Here is a 14,114-nt window from a genome sequence, read left to right as displayed (position 1 = left end):
ACTCTGTCGCTTGTGGTGCTCGACTTAATGCGCGAAAGTCCAAAATCATGCCGTTAGGTCGCAACCCCAATTCCATCGATATTTCTTGGTTGGACAGGACCGAAGACCTGTGGCATCTAGGCCTGGTTATATCACCGAACCCCCAGGCCATGCTCCACGTGAATTGGGAACGCAAGCTTGCCATCTTACGTGCGGTGATCAAAGAACATAACATGCGGTCTTTAGACCGGATGCAGAGGGCACAGTTTATTAATAGTTACGTTTTCAGTAAGCTCTATCACACTGCCGCTGTTTTACCAATCCCGACAGCCATTGCGAAAAAAATTTTAGCACTTGCTTGCTGGTATGTCTGGAGAGGGAACATCTTTAAAGTTTCCTTTAAAGCTACCTCGTTACTTCGTTCCCGAGGTGGCTTAGGCGTCAAAGACGTTGAATCCCAATGTGTGGCGACTTTTTTAACTCGTACTTCCCGCATACTACACAGTAACCCAAATAGTCTCACTGCACGGCTTTTCAACACCTTACGTCCAAAGGATTTGTCTGCGCCAACGTCTGTGGGCCACATTAATCCTGAGCTTGGCTATATCCGGCGGTATTATGTGGAGCTAAGCTATGTTCAGGACAACCCGCATCCGTTCAACACGGCGGCGACCTATCGTGCTCTTACTCAATGGCAGCTGGAGAACCCAATTGAGAAGAAATATTTAGGCAAAAACTGGAGAAATGTCTGGAAGAACATTAGTTATCCGCTCCTTCGCTCCAGAGTTCGAGCTGTTTGGTATGACGCTGTCAATGAGGTGATTCCCACTGGAGAGAAATTGCACAAAATCAAGCTGCGGCCCACCCCGTTTTGTGAGAAGTGTAACCTAGTGGAAACGCTGCCGCATCTCTTCCACTGCAGGGATCAAACACAAATATGGCAGTGGACACGAAAGAAACTCGCTGTCATTAATAGGACGTCGGATACTTCCATTCAACTTCAAGACGCGCTCCAACCAGACTGGCAGCTTTATCCTCAATCAAAGAATAATAGTTATGTCTGGCTCATGGGCCAGTTCGTCTATTACATGCTTGTCCATACAACGCCAACGCTACACGATTATCAGATCTACCTCATCGAAGAGTATTATGCGATTAAGAAATTGCGACAGTATAAAGACCAGTTTCAAAATTTTCTCACTATTGCTTTAAGTGATGGACGAATTTAAGTTTACAGGTCCATCGGACGGAGTTTTCTTTTCTTTTTTTTTTTTTTTTTTCACTACTTTGTTATATTGTTTGTTTCCATGGATTTGGTCTGCTCCGCACCATCAGATGCGAGTGATTTGCATCATGGGTCACACGACGGTACAGAGTGCACTGCACTCGGCCTCGAACATTTAATTGTATTTGGGAGTTCCCTTTCATTTTCAAATGACAGCACTTTATTTTTGGTTCCGCAGGGCGTAACCCAGAAGAGGCACCTCATTTGTTTACTTTCATTTCGCATTATCTTTCATCAAAGCTGCACGACGATTTAGTACGAACCAGGAGTTTTCCAGCAGCTTCTATTCCTCCTATGAAGAGGCTTTACAATACGGGAAATGGTTGTTTGGCATGTCCCTGCTCTTGGTGTCACCACGTTACCAGCGCTCATCTTCCAACGCATGGCATGCTCAGGGTTTTGAGAAGCAGCAATCCACAATCAACCATCGGGAAACCGAATGCAAAATACTAATCAACGACATGGACACTGGGACAATTATTCTACGTGAAGACCAACTTTGAGTATCTGCTGTGCTGGATTCATGGTGTGCTGCGTAATCCACAGACCAGACATGGATTTCTTTTTATCATTCTGTTTCTATCTATAAAAATAATGGAACACACATGACGCCACATTGCAAATTAAACAAAATATAATAATGAATACATAACAATAAAATCAAATAACAAAACCATGCAATTGGGTGCGGGGTATGGCGGTGACATCGTGGCCAGGCCTCCGAATTGCGACCCCTGCCCACCTTGCCGCCGGCTGCCCAGCACTCACGTGCAAAAAAAAAAAAAAAAAAAAAAAAAAAAAAAAAAAAAAAAAAAAAAAAAAAAAAGGTCGTAGAGCAAAAAAGAAGATAAAAAAAATGGTGAAAAAAAAAATGGATAACGCGTCGGACTTCGGATAAAAAAAAAAAAACCAAAAAGTGGCGCAATTGGTTAGCGCACGGTACTTATAAGGCAGTAGCCGTGAGAATTGCCGGTGTTGTGAGTTCGAGCCTCACCCAAAAAAAAAAAAAAAAAAAAAAAAAAAAAAAAAAAAAATGGTGTAACGGTTAGCACTCTGGACAAAAAAAAAAAAAAAAAAAAAAAAAAAGTGGTCAGGACATTGCGTTGTGTCCGCAACAAAAAAAAAAAAAAAAAAAAAAAAAAAAAGTGGCTAGGATACCTGGATCTCACCCAGGAGGCACGGGTTCGATTCCCGGTACCGGAATTGCGCGTTTTTGTTGCTCCTCCTATGCGACTTGTCTCGACTTTGCTCGACTGACGCTACGCTGACGCGTGCAGAAAGCTACGTTAAGTATGACTCGCGGCAACACCTGACGGCGAGAGAGATGCGGCGTCTATCCACTTGTTATCGAGCCACATACCGGTACCTGTAGTCAAGAGGCTTGGAGGACTGCAAGACATTGCCACGGAGGTGAATGCAGCTAACCACTGTAGTTAGAGTCCTGACAGCGCAGGCACGTTCATTTGCTCGTATACATGTGATGAAGACCGTGTCTGACACTGCTGTGGCGTACACCTTGGCCTAGGCTTTGCTGGGTATCGCCACTTGCATTGCAGCCAGCTGCCTTCGCGGGCGCCTCCGTGGCCATGGCCGTGATCGTCTAGTGGTTAGGACATTGCGTTGTGGCCGCAATAACCCAGGTTCGAATCCTGGTCACGGCAATTTTGAAAGTTTTGCCTTGCTGCCGTTGCAATGGCGAGTACTCGAAATGACAGTACTCTCTTGATTTTTTCACTCGTGTTCCGCAGGCCGCAGTTAGCACTACCACTTCATCCCCAACACGTAATGTCGCCTCCCAGAGCGCAGACGTCCGCTGCTCTCTGCAGTCGAAAAGGGCAGTCGTTTGAAGTGCGATGGATGAGCAGCCAGTCCCAGCAGAACAGGAAGCTGTGGCGTGCACTGTTTCTACAAATGCTAGGAACACTGGCGCACCAACCAGCGCATGTAGCGCGGCCGAGCGCTTTAAGGCGCTGGTTTAAGGCACCAGTCTCTCTGTAGGCGCGGTTTCGAATCCCGTAGCTGCCGGGGGTTTTGATGTGATCGCGTTAACCTGCCGCTTTTTCTTCAAGTGTAACCTCCTTGAGCTCACATATGTTTGATACATGGAGCATTCTAGCTCCGCCTGACAGTTACAGCTACGATACTTTAGAGGTTAAGGAAAGCCCAGGTTCGAATCCTGGTCACGGCACGAAAACGTCTCTTGACGCTGTCTCCTTAACTGCGACAGCTACAGACAAGTGGCGTCGCTACCATACGGCGGGCACGGCTTTTTCTTGCTGTGGATGGCCTAAAGAGACGCTTCCAGTGGGAGAGCAGTGGAAATACATGGCACGGCGATTGCCAAGATACTTCCATTTCGAAGTGATCTTTGTAGTACAAACGAAACGTTTTGCCGCTGCTGATCCAACGGTAACGTGGCCGAGCGGTCTAAGGCGCTGGTTTTAGGCACCAGTCTCTCCGGAGGAGTGGGTTCGAATCCCACCGTTGCCACTTTTTACGTCTCATTTTTGTGCCGTTGCGGTGTGTTCTCGTGGGGTAGGACGCAGCTCTTGTGACGCGCGTGTTGTGTAGGTAGCGTGGCCGAGCGGTCTAAGGCGCTGGTTTCAGGCACCATTCTCTTCGGAGGCGTGGGTTCCAATCCCACAGCTGCCGAACGTGTAATGTTTCCTGTGTCGAAGGCAGATGCACTCATTGCCCGCAAAGGAAACAGCACAACAAGGCGTGAGCGTCTGCTTGGTGAATTGTCGTAGAACAGTGCGTGGTGCAACGACAGGATTTGTAGGCACCTTTTGCTCTCATCATTGCTGGCGTTCGTCTCCACGAAATGCGTCCGGAGCACGCCGTTCTATAACGCGAGAGAGTGGATTTTTTACAGTTGTCGTCAGTTAACCGTGGGCGGCTGCTGCGTTCGCTGGAAAGAGCACTGCCGTCGTTGTCCGGTGTGGTCTAGTGGCTAGGATACCTGGCTCTCACCCAGGAGGCCCGGGTTCGGATCCCGATACCGAAATTGCGCGTTTTTGGTGCTCCTCTTATTCGACTTGACTCGACTGACGCTACGCTGACGCGTGCAGAAAGCTACGTTAAGTATGACTCGCGGCAACACCTGACGGCGAGAGAGATGCGGCGTCTATCCACTTGTTATCGAGCCACATACCGGTACCTGTAGTCAAGAGGCTTGGAGGACTGCAAGACATTGCCACGGAGGTGAATGCAGCTAACCACTGTAGTTAGAGTCCTGACAGCGCAGGCACGTTCATTTGCTCGTATACATGTGATGGAGACCGTGTCTGACACTGCTGTGGCGTACACCTTGGCCTAGGCTTTGCTGGGTATCGCCACTTGCATTGCAGCCAGCTGCCTTCGCGGGCGCCTCCGTGGCCATGGCCGTGATCGTCTAGTGGTTAGGACATTGCGTTGTGGCCGCAATAACCCAGGTTCGAATCCTGGTCACGGCAATTTTGAAAGTTTTGCCTTGCTGCCGTTGCAATGGCGAGTACTCGAAATGACAGTACTCTCTTGATTTTTTCACTCGTGTTCCGCAGGCCGCAGTTAGCACTACCACTTCATCCCCAACACGTAATGTCGCCTCCCAGAGCGCAGACGTCCGCTGCTCTCTGCAGTCGAAAAGGGCAGTCGTTTGAAGTGCGATGGATGAGCAGCCAGTCCCAGCAGAACAGGAAGCTGTGGCGTGCACTGTTTCTACAAATGCTAGGAACACTGGCGCACCAAGCAGCGCATGTAGCGTGGCCGAGCGCTTTAAGGCGCTGGTTTAAGGCACCAGTCTCTCTGTAGGTGCGGTTTCGAATCCCGTAGCTGCCGGGGGTTTTGATGTGATCGCGTTAACCTGCCGCTTTTTCTTCAAGTGTAACCTCCTTGAGCTCACATATGTTTGATACATGGAGCATTCTAGCTCCGCCTGACAGTTACAGCTACGATACTTTAGAGGTTAAGGAAAGCCCAGGTTCGAATCCTGGTCACGGCACGAAAACGTCTCTTGACGCTGTCTCCTTAACTGCGACAGCTACAGACAAGTGGCGTCGCTACCATACGGCGGGCACGGCTTTTTCTTGCTGTGGATGGCCTAAAGAGACGCTTCCAGTGGGAGAGCAGTGGAAATACATGGCACGGCGATTGCCAAGATACTTCCATTTCGAAGTGATCTTTGTAGTACAAACGAAACGTTTTGCCGCTGCTGATCCAACGGTAACGTGGCCGAGCGGTCTAAGGCGCTGGTTTTAGGCACCAGTCTCTCCGGAGGAGTGGGTTCGAATCCCACCGTTGCCACTTTTTACGTCTCATTTTTGTGCCGTTGCGGTGTGTTCTCGTGGGGTAGGACGCAGCTCTTGTGACGCGCGTGTTGTGTAGGTAGCGTGGCCGAGCGGTCTAAGGCGCTGGTTTCAGGCACCATTCTCTTCGGAGGCGTGGGTTCCAATCCCACAGCTGCCGAACGTGTAATGTTTCCTGTGTCGAAGGCAGATGCACTCATTGCCCGCAAAGGAAACAGCACAACAAGGCGTGAGCGTCTGCTTGGTGAATTGTCGTAGAACAGTGCGTGGTGCAACGACAGGATTTGTAGGCACCTTTTGCTCTCATCATTGCTGGCGTTCGTCTCCATGAAATGCGTCCGGAGCACGCCGTTCTATAACGCGAGAGAGTGGATTTTTTACAGTTGTCGTCAGTTAACCGTGGGCGGCTGCTGCGTTCGCTGGAAAGAGCACTGCCGTCGTTGTCCGGTGTGGTCTAGTGGCTAGGATACCTGGCTCTCACCCAGGAGGCCCGGGTTCGGATCCCGATAGCGGAATTGCGCGTTTTTGGTGCTCCTCTTATTCGACTTGACTCGACTGACGCTACGCTGACGCGTGCAGAAAGCTACGTTAAGTATGACTCGCGGCAACACCTGACGGCGAGAGAGATGCGGCGTCTATCCACTTGTTATCGAGCCACATACCGGTACCTGTAGTCAAGAGGCTTGGAGGACTGCAAGACATTGCCACGGAGGTGAATGCAGCTAACCACTGTAGTTAGAGTCCTGACAGCGCAGGCACGTTCATTTGCTCGTATACATGTGATGGAGACCGTGTCTGACACTGGTGTGGCGTACACCTTGGCCTAGGCTTTGCTGGGTATCGCCACTTGCATTGCAGCCAGCTGCCTTCGCGGGCGCCTCCGTGGCCATGGCCGTGATCGTCTAGTGGTTAGGACATTGCGTTGTGGCCGCAATAACCCAGGTTCGAATCCTGGTCACGGCAATTTTGAAAGTTTTGCCTTGCTGCCGTTGCAATGGCGAGTACTCGAAATGACAGTACTCTCTTGATTTTTTCACTCGTGTTCCGCAGGCCGCAGTTAGCACTACCACTTCATCCCCAACACGTAATGTCGCCTCCCAGAGCGCAGACGTCCGCTGCTGTCTGTAGTCGAAAAGGGCAGTCGTTTGAAGTGCGATGGATGAGCAGCCAGTCCCAGCAGAACAGGAAGCTGTGGCGTGCACTGTTTCTACAAATGCTAGGAACACTGGCGCACCAAGCAGCGCATGTAGCGTGGCCGAGCGCTTTAAGGCGCTGGTTTAAGACACCAGTCTCTCTGTAGGCGCGGTTTCGAATCCCGTAGCTGCCGGGGGTTTTGATGTGATCGCGTTAACCTGCCGCTTTTCCTTCAAGTGTAACCTCCTTGAGCTCACATATGTTTGATACATGGAGCATTCTAGCTCCGCCTGACAGTTACAGCTACGATACTTTAGTGGTTAAGGAAAGCGCAGGTTCGAAACCTGGTCACGGCACGAAAACGTCTCTTGACGCTGTCTCCTTAACTGCGACAGCTACAGACAAGTGGCGTCGCTACCATACGGCGGGCACGGCTTTTTCTTGCCGTGGATGGCCTAAAGAGACGCTTCCAGTGGGAGAGCAGCGGAAATACATGGCACGGCGATTGCCAAGATACTTCCATTTCGAAGTGATCTTTGTAGTACAAACGAAACGTTTTGCCGCTGCTGATCCAACGGTAACGTGGCCGAGCGGTCTAAGGCGCTGGTTTTAGGCACCAGTCTCTCCGGAGGCGTGGGTTCGAATCCCACCGTTGCCACTTTTTACGTCTCATTTTTGTGCCGTTGCGGTGTGTCCTCGTGGGGTAGGACGCAGCTCTTGTGACGCGCGTGTTGTGTAGGTAGCGTGGCCGAGCGGTCTAAGGCGCTGGTTTCAGGCACCATTCTCTTCGGAGGCGTGGGTTCCAATCCCACAGCTGCCGAACGTGTAATGTTTCCTGTGTCGAAGGCAGATGCACTCATTGCCCGCAAAGGAAACAGCACAACAAGGCGTGAGCGTCTGCTTGGTGAATTGTCGTAGAACAGTGCGTGGTGCAACGACAGGATTTGTAGGCACCTTTTGCTCTCATCATTGCTGGCGTTCGTCTCCACGAAATGCGTCCGGAGCACGCCGTTCTATAACGCGAGAGAGTGGATTTTCTACAGTTGTCGTCAGTTAACCGTGGGCGGCTGCTGCGTTCGCTGGAAAGAGCGCTGCCGTCGTTGTCCGGTGTGGGCTAGTGGCTAGGATACCTGGCTCTCACCCAGGAGGCCCGGGTTCGATTCCCGGTACCGGAATTGCGCGTTTTTGTTGCTCCTCCTATGCGACTTGTCTCGACTTTGCTCGACTGACGCTACGCTGACGCGTGCAGAAAGCTACGTTAAGTATGACTCGCGGCAACACCTGACGGCGAGAGAGATGCGGCGTCTATCCACTTGTTATCGAGCCACATACCGGTACCTGTAGTCAAGAGGCTTGGAGGACTGCAAGACATTGCCACGGAGGTGAATGCAGCTAACCACTGTAGTTAGAGTCCTGACAGCGCAGGCACGTTCATTTGCTCGTATACATGTGATGGAGACCGTGTCTGACACTGCTGTGGCGTACACCTTGGCCTAGGCTTTGCTGGGTATCGCCACTTGCATTGCAGCCAGCTGCCTTCGCGGGCGCCTCCGTGGCCATGGCCGTGATCGTCTAGTGGTTAGGACATTGCGTTGTGGCCGCAATAACCCAGGTTCGAATCCTGGTCACGGCAATTTTGAAAGTTTTGCCTTGCTGCCGTTGCAATGGCGAGTACTCGAAATGACAGTACTCTCTTGATTTTTTCACTCGTGTTCCGCAGGCCGCAGTTAGCACTACCACTTCATCCCCAACACGTAATGTCGCCTCCCAGAGCGCAGACGTCCGCTGCTCTCTGCAGTCGAAAAGGGCAGTCGTTTGAAGTGCGATGGATGAGCAGCCAGTCCCAGCAGAACAGGAAGCTGTGGCGTGCACTGTTTCTACAAATGCTAGGAACACTGGCGCACCAAGCAGCGCATGTAGCGTGGCCGAGCGCTTTAAGGCGCTGGTTTAAGGCACCAGTCTCTCTGTAGGCGCGGTTTCGAATCCCGTAGCTGCCGGGGGTTTTGATGTGATCGCGTTAACCTGCCGCTTTTCCTTCAAGTGTAACCTCCTTGAGCTCACATATGTTTGATACATGGAGCATTCTAGCTCCGCCTGACAATTACAGCTACGATACTTTAGTGGTTAAGGAAAGCGCAGGTTCGAAACCTGGTCACGGCACGAAAACGTCTCTTGACGCTGTCTCCTTAACTGCGACAGCTACAGACAAGTGGCGTCGCTACCATACGGCGGGCACGGCTTTTTCTTGCCGTGGATGGCCTAAAGAGACGCTTCCAGTGGGAGAGCAGCGGAAATACATGGCACGGCGATTGCCAAGATACTTCCATTTCGAAGTGATCTTTGTAGTACAAACGAAACGTTTTGCCGCTGCTGATCCAACGGTAACGTGGCCGAGCGGTCTAAGGCGCTGGTTTTAGGCACCAGTCTCTCCGGAGGCGTGGGTTCGAATCCCACCGTTGCCACTTTTTACGTCTCATTTTTGTGCCGTTGCGGTGTGTCCTCGTGGGGTAGGACGCAGCTCTTGTGACGCGCGTGTTGTGTAGGTAGCGTGGCCGAGCGGTCTAAGGCGCTGGTTTCAGGCACCATTCTCTTCGGAGGCGTGGGTTCCAATCCCACAGCTGCCGAACGTGTAATGTTTCCTGTGTCGAAGGCAGATGCACTCATTGCCCGCAAAGGAAACAGCACAACAAGGCGTGAGCGTCTGCTTGGTGAATTGTCGTAGAACAGTGCGTGGTGCAACGACAGGATTTGTAGGCACCTTTTGCTCTCATCATTGCTGGCGTTCGTCTCCACGAAATGCGTCCGGAGCACGCCGTTCTATAACGCGAGAGAGTGGATTTTTTACAGTTGTCGTCAGTTAACCGTGGGCGGCTGCTGCGTTCGCTGGAAAGAGCGCTGCCGTCGTTGTCCGGTGTGGGCTAGTGGCTAGGATACCTGGCTCTCACCCAGGAGGCCCGGGTTCGATTCCCGGTACCGGAATTGCGCGTTTTTGTTGCTCCTCCTATGCGACTTGTCTCGACTTTGCTCGACTGACGCTACGCTGACGCGTGCAGAAAGCTACGTTAAGTATGACTCGCGGCAACACCTGACGGCGAGAGAGATGCGGCGTCTATCCACTTGTTATCGAGCCACATACCGGTACCTGTAGTCAAGAGGCTTGGAGGACTGCAAGACATTGCCACGGAGGTGAATGCAGCTAACCACTGTAGTTAGAGTCCTGACAGCGCAGGCACGTTCATTTGCTCGTATACATGTGATGGAGACCGTGTCTGACACTGCTGTGGCGTACACCTTGGCCTAGGCTTTGCTGGGTATCGCCACTTGCATTGCAGCCAGCTGCCTTCGCGGGCGCCTCCGTGGCCATGGCCGTGATCGTCTAGTGGTTAGGACATTGCGTTGTGGCCGCAATAACCCAGGTTCGAATCCTGGTCACGGCAATTTTGAAAGTTTTGCCTTGCTGCCGTTGCAATGGCGAGTACTCGAAATGACAGTACTCTCTTGATTTTTTCACTCGTGTTCCGCAGGCCGCAGTTAGCACTACCACTTCATCCCCAACACGTAATGTCGCCTCCCAGAGCGCAGACGTCCGCTGCTGTCTGTAGTCGAAAAGGGCAGTCGTTTGAAGTGCGATGGATGAGCAGCCAGTCCCAGCAGAACAGGAAGCTGTGGCGTGCACTGTTTCTACAAATGCTAGGAACACTGGCGCACCAAGCAGCGCATGTAGCGTGGCCGAGCGCTTTAAGGCGCTGGTTTAAGACACCAGTCTCTCTGTAGGCGCGGTTTCGAATCCCGTAGCTGCCGGGGGTTTTGATGTGATCGCGTTAACCTGCCGCTTTTCCTTCAAGTGTAACCTCGTTGAGCTCACATATGTTTGATACATGGAGCATTCTAGCTCCGCCTGACAGTTACAGCTACGATACTTTAGTGGTTAAGGAAAGCGCAGGTTCGAAACCTGGTCACGGCACGAAAACGTCTCTTGACGCTGTCTCCTTAACTGCGACAGCTACAGACAAGTGGCGTCGCTACCATACGGCGGGCACGGCTTTTTCTTGCCGTGGATGGCCTAAAGAGACGCTTCCAGTGGGAGAGCAGCGGAAATACATGGCACGGCGATTGCCAAGATACTTCCATTTCGAAGTGATCTTTGTAGTACAAACGAAACGTTTTGCCGCTGCTGATCCAACGGTAACGTGGCCGAGCGGTCTAAGGCGCTGGTTTTAGGCACCAGTCTCTCCGGAGGCGTGGGTTCGAATCCCACCGTTGCCACTTTTTACGTCTCATTTTTGTGCCGTTGCGGTGTGTCCTCGTGGGGTAGGACGCAGCTCTTGTGACGCGCGTGTTGTGTAGGTAGCGTGGCCGAGCGGTCTAAGGCGCTGGTTTCAGGCACCATTCTCTTCGGAGGCGTGGGTTCCAATCCCACAGCTGCCGAACGTGTAATGTTTCCTGTGTCGAAGGCAGATGCACTCATTGCCCGCAAAGGAAACAGCACAACAAGGCGTGAGCGTCTGCTTGGTGAATTGTCGTAGAACAGTGCGTGGTGCAACGACAGGATTTGTAGGCACCTTTTGCTCTCATCATTGCTGGCGTTCGTCTCCACGAAATGCGTCCGGAGCACGCCGTTCTATAACGCGAGAGAGTGGATTTTTTACAGTTGTCGTCAGTTAACCGTGGGCGGCTGCTGCGTTCGCTGGAAAGAGCACTGCCGTCGTTGTCCGGTGTGGTCTAGTGGCTAGGATACCTGGCTCTCACCCAGGAGGCCCGGCTTCGGATCCCGATACCGGAATTGCGCGTTTTTGGTGCTCCTCTTATTCGACTTGACTCGACTGACGCTACGCTGACGCGTGCAGAAAGCTACGTTAAGTATGACTCGCGGCAACACCTGACGGCGAGAGAGATGCGGCGTCTATCCACTTGTTATCGAGCCACATACCGGTACCTGTAGTCAAGAGGCTTGGAGGACTGCAAGACATTGCCACGGAGGTGAATGCAGCTAACCACTGTAGTTAGAGTCCTGACAGCGCAGGCACGTTCATTTGCTCGTATACATGTGATGGAGACCGTGTCTGACACTGCTGTGGCGTACACCTTGGCCTAGGCTTTGCTGGGTATCGCCACTTGCATTGCAGCCAGCTGCCTTCGCGGGCGCCTCCGTGGCCATGGCCGTGATCGTCTAGTGGTTAGGACATTGCGTTGTGGCCGCAATAACCCAGGTTCGAATCCTGGTCACGGCAATTTTGAAAGTTTTGCCTTGCTGCCGTTGCAATGGCGAGTACTCGAAATGACAGTACTCTCTTGATTTTTTCACTCGTGTTCCGCAGGCCGCAGTTAGCACTACCACTTCATCCCCAACACGTAATGTCGCCTCCCAGAGCGCAGACGTCCGCTGCTGTCTGTAGTCGAAAAGGGCAGTCGTTTGAAGTGCGATGGATGAGCAGCCAGTCCCAGCAGAACAGGAAGCTGTGGCGTGCACTGTTTCTACAAATGCTAGGAACACTGGCGCACCAAGCAGCGCATGTAGCGTGGCCGAGCGCTTTAAGGCGCTGGTTTAAGACACCAGTCTCTCTGTAGGCGCGGTTTCGAATCCCGTAGCTGCCGGGGGTTTTGATGTGATCGCGTTAACCTGCCGCTTTTCCTTCAAGTGTAACCTCGTTGAGCTCACATATGTTTGATACATGGAGCATTCTAGCTCCGCCTGACAGTTACAGCTACGATACTTTAGTGGTTAAGGAAAGCGCAGGTTCGAAACCTGGTCACGGCACGAAAACGTCTCTTGACGCTGTCTCCTTAACTGCGACAGCTACAGACAAGTGGCGTCGCTACCATACGGCGGGCACGGCTTTTTCTTGCCGTGGATGGCCTAAAGAGACGCTTCCAGTGGGAGAGCAGCGGAAATACATGGCACGGCGATTGCCAAGATACTTCCATTTCGAAGTGATCTTTGTAGTACAAACGAAACGTTTTGCCGCTGCTGATCCAACGGTAACGTGGCCGAGCGGTCTAAGGCGCTGGTTTTAGGCACCAGTCTCTCCGGAGGCGTGGGTTCGAATCCCACCGTTGCCACTTTTTACGTCTCATTTTTGTGCCGTTGCGGTGTGTCCTCGTGGGGTAGGACGCAGCTCTTGTGACGCGCGTGTTGTGTAGGTAGCGTGGCCGAGCGGTCTAAGGCGCTGGTTTCAGGCACCATTCTCTTCGGAGGCGTGGGTTCCAATCCCACAGCTGCCGAACGTGTAATGTTTCCTGTGTCGAAGGCAGATGCACTCATTGCCCGCAAAGGAAACAGCACAACAAGGCGTGAGCGTCTGCTTGGTGAATTGTCGTAGAACAGTGCGTGGTGCAACGACAGGATTTGTAGGCACCTTTTGCTCTCATCATTGCTGGCGTTCGTCTCCACGAAATGCGTCCGGAGCACGCCGTTCTATAACGCGAGAGAGTGGATTTTTTACAGTTGTCGTCAGTTAACCGTGGGCGGCTGCTGCGTTCGCTGGAAAGAGCACTGCCGTCGTTGTCCGGTGTGGTCTAGTGGCTAGGATACCTGGCTCTCACCCAGGAGGCCCGGCTTCGGATCCCGATACCGGAATTGCGCGTTTTTGGTGCTCCTCTTATTCGACTTGACTCGACTGACGCTACGCTGACGCGTGCAGAAAGCTACGTTAAGTATGACTCGCGGCAACACCTGACGGCGAGAGAGATGCGGCGTCTATCCACTTGTTATCGAGCCACATACCGGTACCTGTAGTCAAGAGGCTTGGAGGACTGCAAGACATTGCCACGGAGGTGAATGCAGCTAACCACTGTAGTTAGAGTCCTGACAGCGCAGGCACGTTCATTTGCTCGTATACATGTGATGGAGACCGTGTCTGACACTGCTGTGGCGTACACCTTGGCCTAGGCTTTGCTGGGTATCGCCACTTGCATTGCAGCCAGCTGCCTTCGCGGGCGCCTCCGTGGCCATGGCCGTGATCGTCTAGTGGTTAGGACATTGCGTTGTGGCCGCAATAACCCAGGTTCGAATCCTGGTCACGGCAATTTTGAAAGTTTTGCCTTGCTGCCGTTGCAATGGCGAGTACTCGAAATGACAGTACTCTCTTGATTTTTTCACTCGTGTTCCGCAGGCCGCAGTTAGCACTACCACTTCATCCCCAACACGTAATGTCGCCTCCCAGAGCGCAGACGTCCGCTGCTCTCTGCAGTCGAAAAGGGCAGTCGTTTGAAGTGCGATGGATGAGCAGCCAGTCCCAGCAGAACAGGAAGCTGTGGCGTGCACTGTTTCTACAAATGCTAGGAACACTGGCGCACCAAGCAGCGCATGTAGCGTGGCCGAGCGCTTTAAGGCGCTGGTTTAAGGCACCAGTCTCTCTGTAGGCGCGGTTTCGAATCCCGTAGCTGCCGGGGGTTTTGATGTGATCGCGTTAACCTGCCGCTTTTCCTTC

General features: G+C 52.4%; 15 non-coding genes across 15 annotated transcripts; all 15 read left to right on the top strand.

Annotated features, from left to right (window-relative positions):
- Positions 1–2,853: 2,853 nt before the first annotated feature.
- Trnah-gug lies at positions 2,854–2,925 on the top strand. The gene has a single exon. It is a non-coding gene; the product is annotated as a tRNA-His (tRNA).
- Positions 2,926–3,672: 747 nt separating this feature from the next.
- Trnal-uag lies at positions 3,673–3,754 on the top strand. Its single transcript has one exon. It is a non-coding gene; the product is annotated as a tRNA-Leu (tRNA).
- Positions 3,755–4,647: 893 nt separating this feature from the next.
- Trnah-gug lies at positions 4,648–4,719 on the top strand. Its single transcript has one exon. It is a non-coding gene; the product is annotated as a tRNA-His (tRNA).
- A 747-nt stretch (positions 4,720–5,466) lies between these two features.
- Positions 5,467–5,548, top strand: Trnal-uag. Its single transcript has one exon. It is a non-coding gene; the product is annotated as a tRNA-Leu (tRNA).
- Positions 5,549–6,441: 893 nt separating this feature from the next.
- On the top strand, positions 6,442–6,513 carry Trnah-gug. Its single transcript has one exon. It is a non-coding gene; the product is annotated as a tRNA-His (tRNA).
- A 747-nt stretch (positions 6,514–7,260) lies between these two features.
- Positions 7,261–7,342, top strand: Trnal-uag. Its single transcript has one exon. It is a non-coding gene; the product is annotated as a tRNA-Leu (tRNA).
- A 445-nt stretch (positions 7,343–7,787) lies between these two features.
- On the top strand, positions 7,788–7,859 carry Trnae-cuc. Its single transcript has one exon. It is a non-coding gene; the product is annotated as a tRNA-Glu (tRNA).
- A 386-nt stretch (positions 7,860–8,245) lies between these two features.
- Trnah-gug lies at positions 8,246–8,317 on the top strand. Its single transcript has one exon. It is a non-coding gene; the product is annotated as a tRNA-His (tRNA).
- A 747-nt stretch (positions 8,318–9,064) lies between these two features.
- On the top strand, positions 9,065–9,146 carry Trnal-uag. The gene has a single exon. It is a non-coding gene; the product is annotated as a tRNA-Leu (tRNA).
- A 445-nt stretch (positions 9,147–9,591) lies between these two features.
- On the top strand, positions 9,592–9,663 carry Trnae-cuc. Its single transcript has one exon. It is a non-coding gene; the product is annotated as a tRNA-Glu (tRNA).
- Positions 9,664–10,049: 386 nt separating this feature from the next.
- Positions 10,050–10,121, top strand: Trnah-gug. The gene has a single exon. It is a non-coding gene; the product is annotated as a tRNA-His (tRNA).
- Positions 10,122–10,868: 747 nt separating this feature from the next.
- Trnal-uag lies at positions 10,869–10,950 on the top strand. Its single transcript has one exon. It is a non-coding gene; the product is annotated as a tRNA-Leu (tRNA).
- An 893-nt stretch (positions 10,951–11,843) lies between these two features.
- On the top strand, positions 11,844–11,915 carry Trnah-gug. The gene has a single exon. It is a non-coding gene; the product is annotated as a tRNA-His (tRNA).
- Positions 11,916–12,662: 747 nt separating this feature from the next.
- On the top strand, positions 12,663–12,744 carry Trnal-uag. Its single transcript has one exon. It is a non-coding gene; the product is annotated as a tRNA-Leu (tRNA).
- Positions 12,745–13,637: 893 nt separating this feature from the next.
- On the top strand, positions 13,638–13,709 carry Trnah-gug. The gene has a single exon. It is a non-coding gene; the product is annotated as a tRNA-His (tRNA).
- Positions 13,710–14,114: the final 405 nt, after the last annotated feature.

The sequence above is a fragment of the Schistocerca piceifrons genome, chromosome 1, assembly GCF_021461385.2.
Source record: "Schistocerca piceifrons isolate TAMUIC-IGC-003096 chromosome 1, iqSchPice1.1, whole genome shotgun sequence".
In the NCBI taxonomy this organism is placed as follows: Eukaryota; Metazoa; Arthropoda; class Insecta; order Orthoptera; family Acrididae; genus Schistocerca; species Schistocerca piceifrons.
The sequence above is the reverse complement of the archived record's forward strand: the minus strand, read 5'-3'. Positions and strand labels throughout refer to the sequence as shown.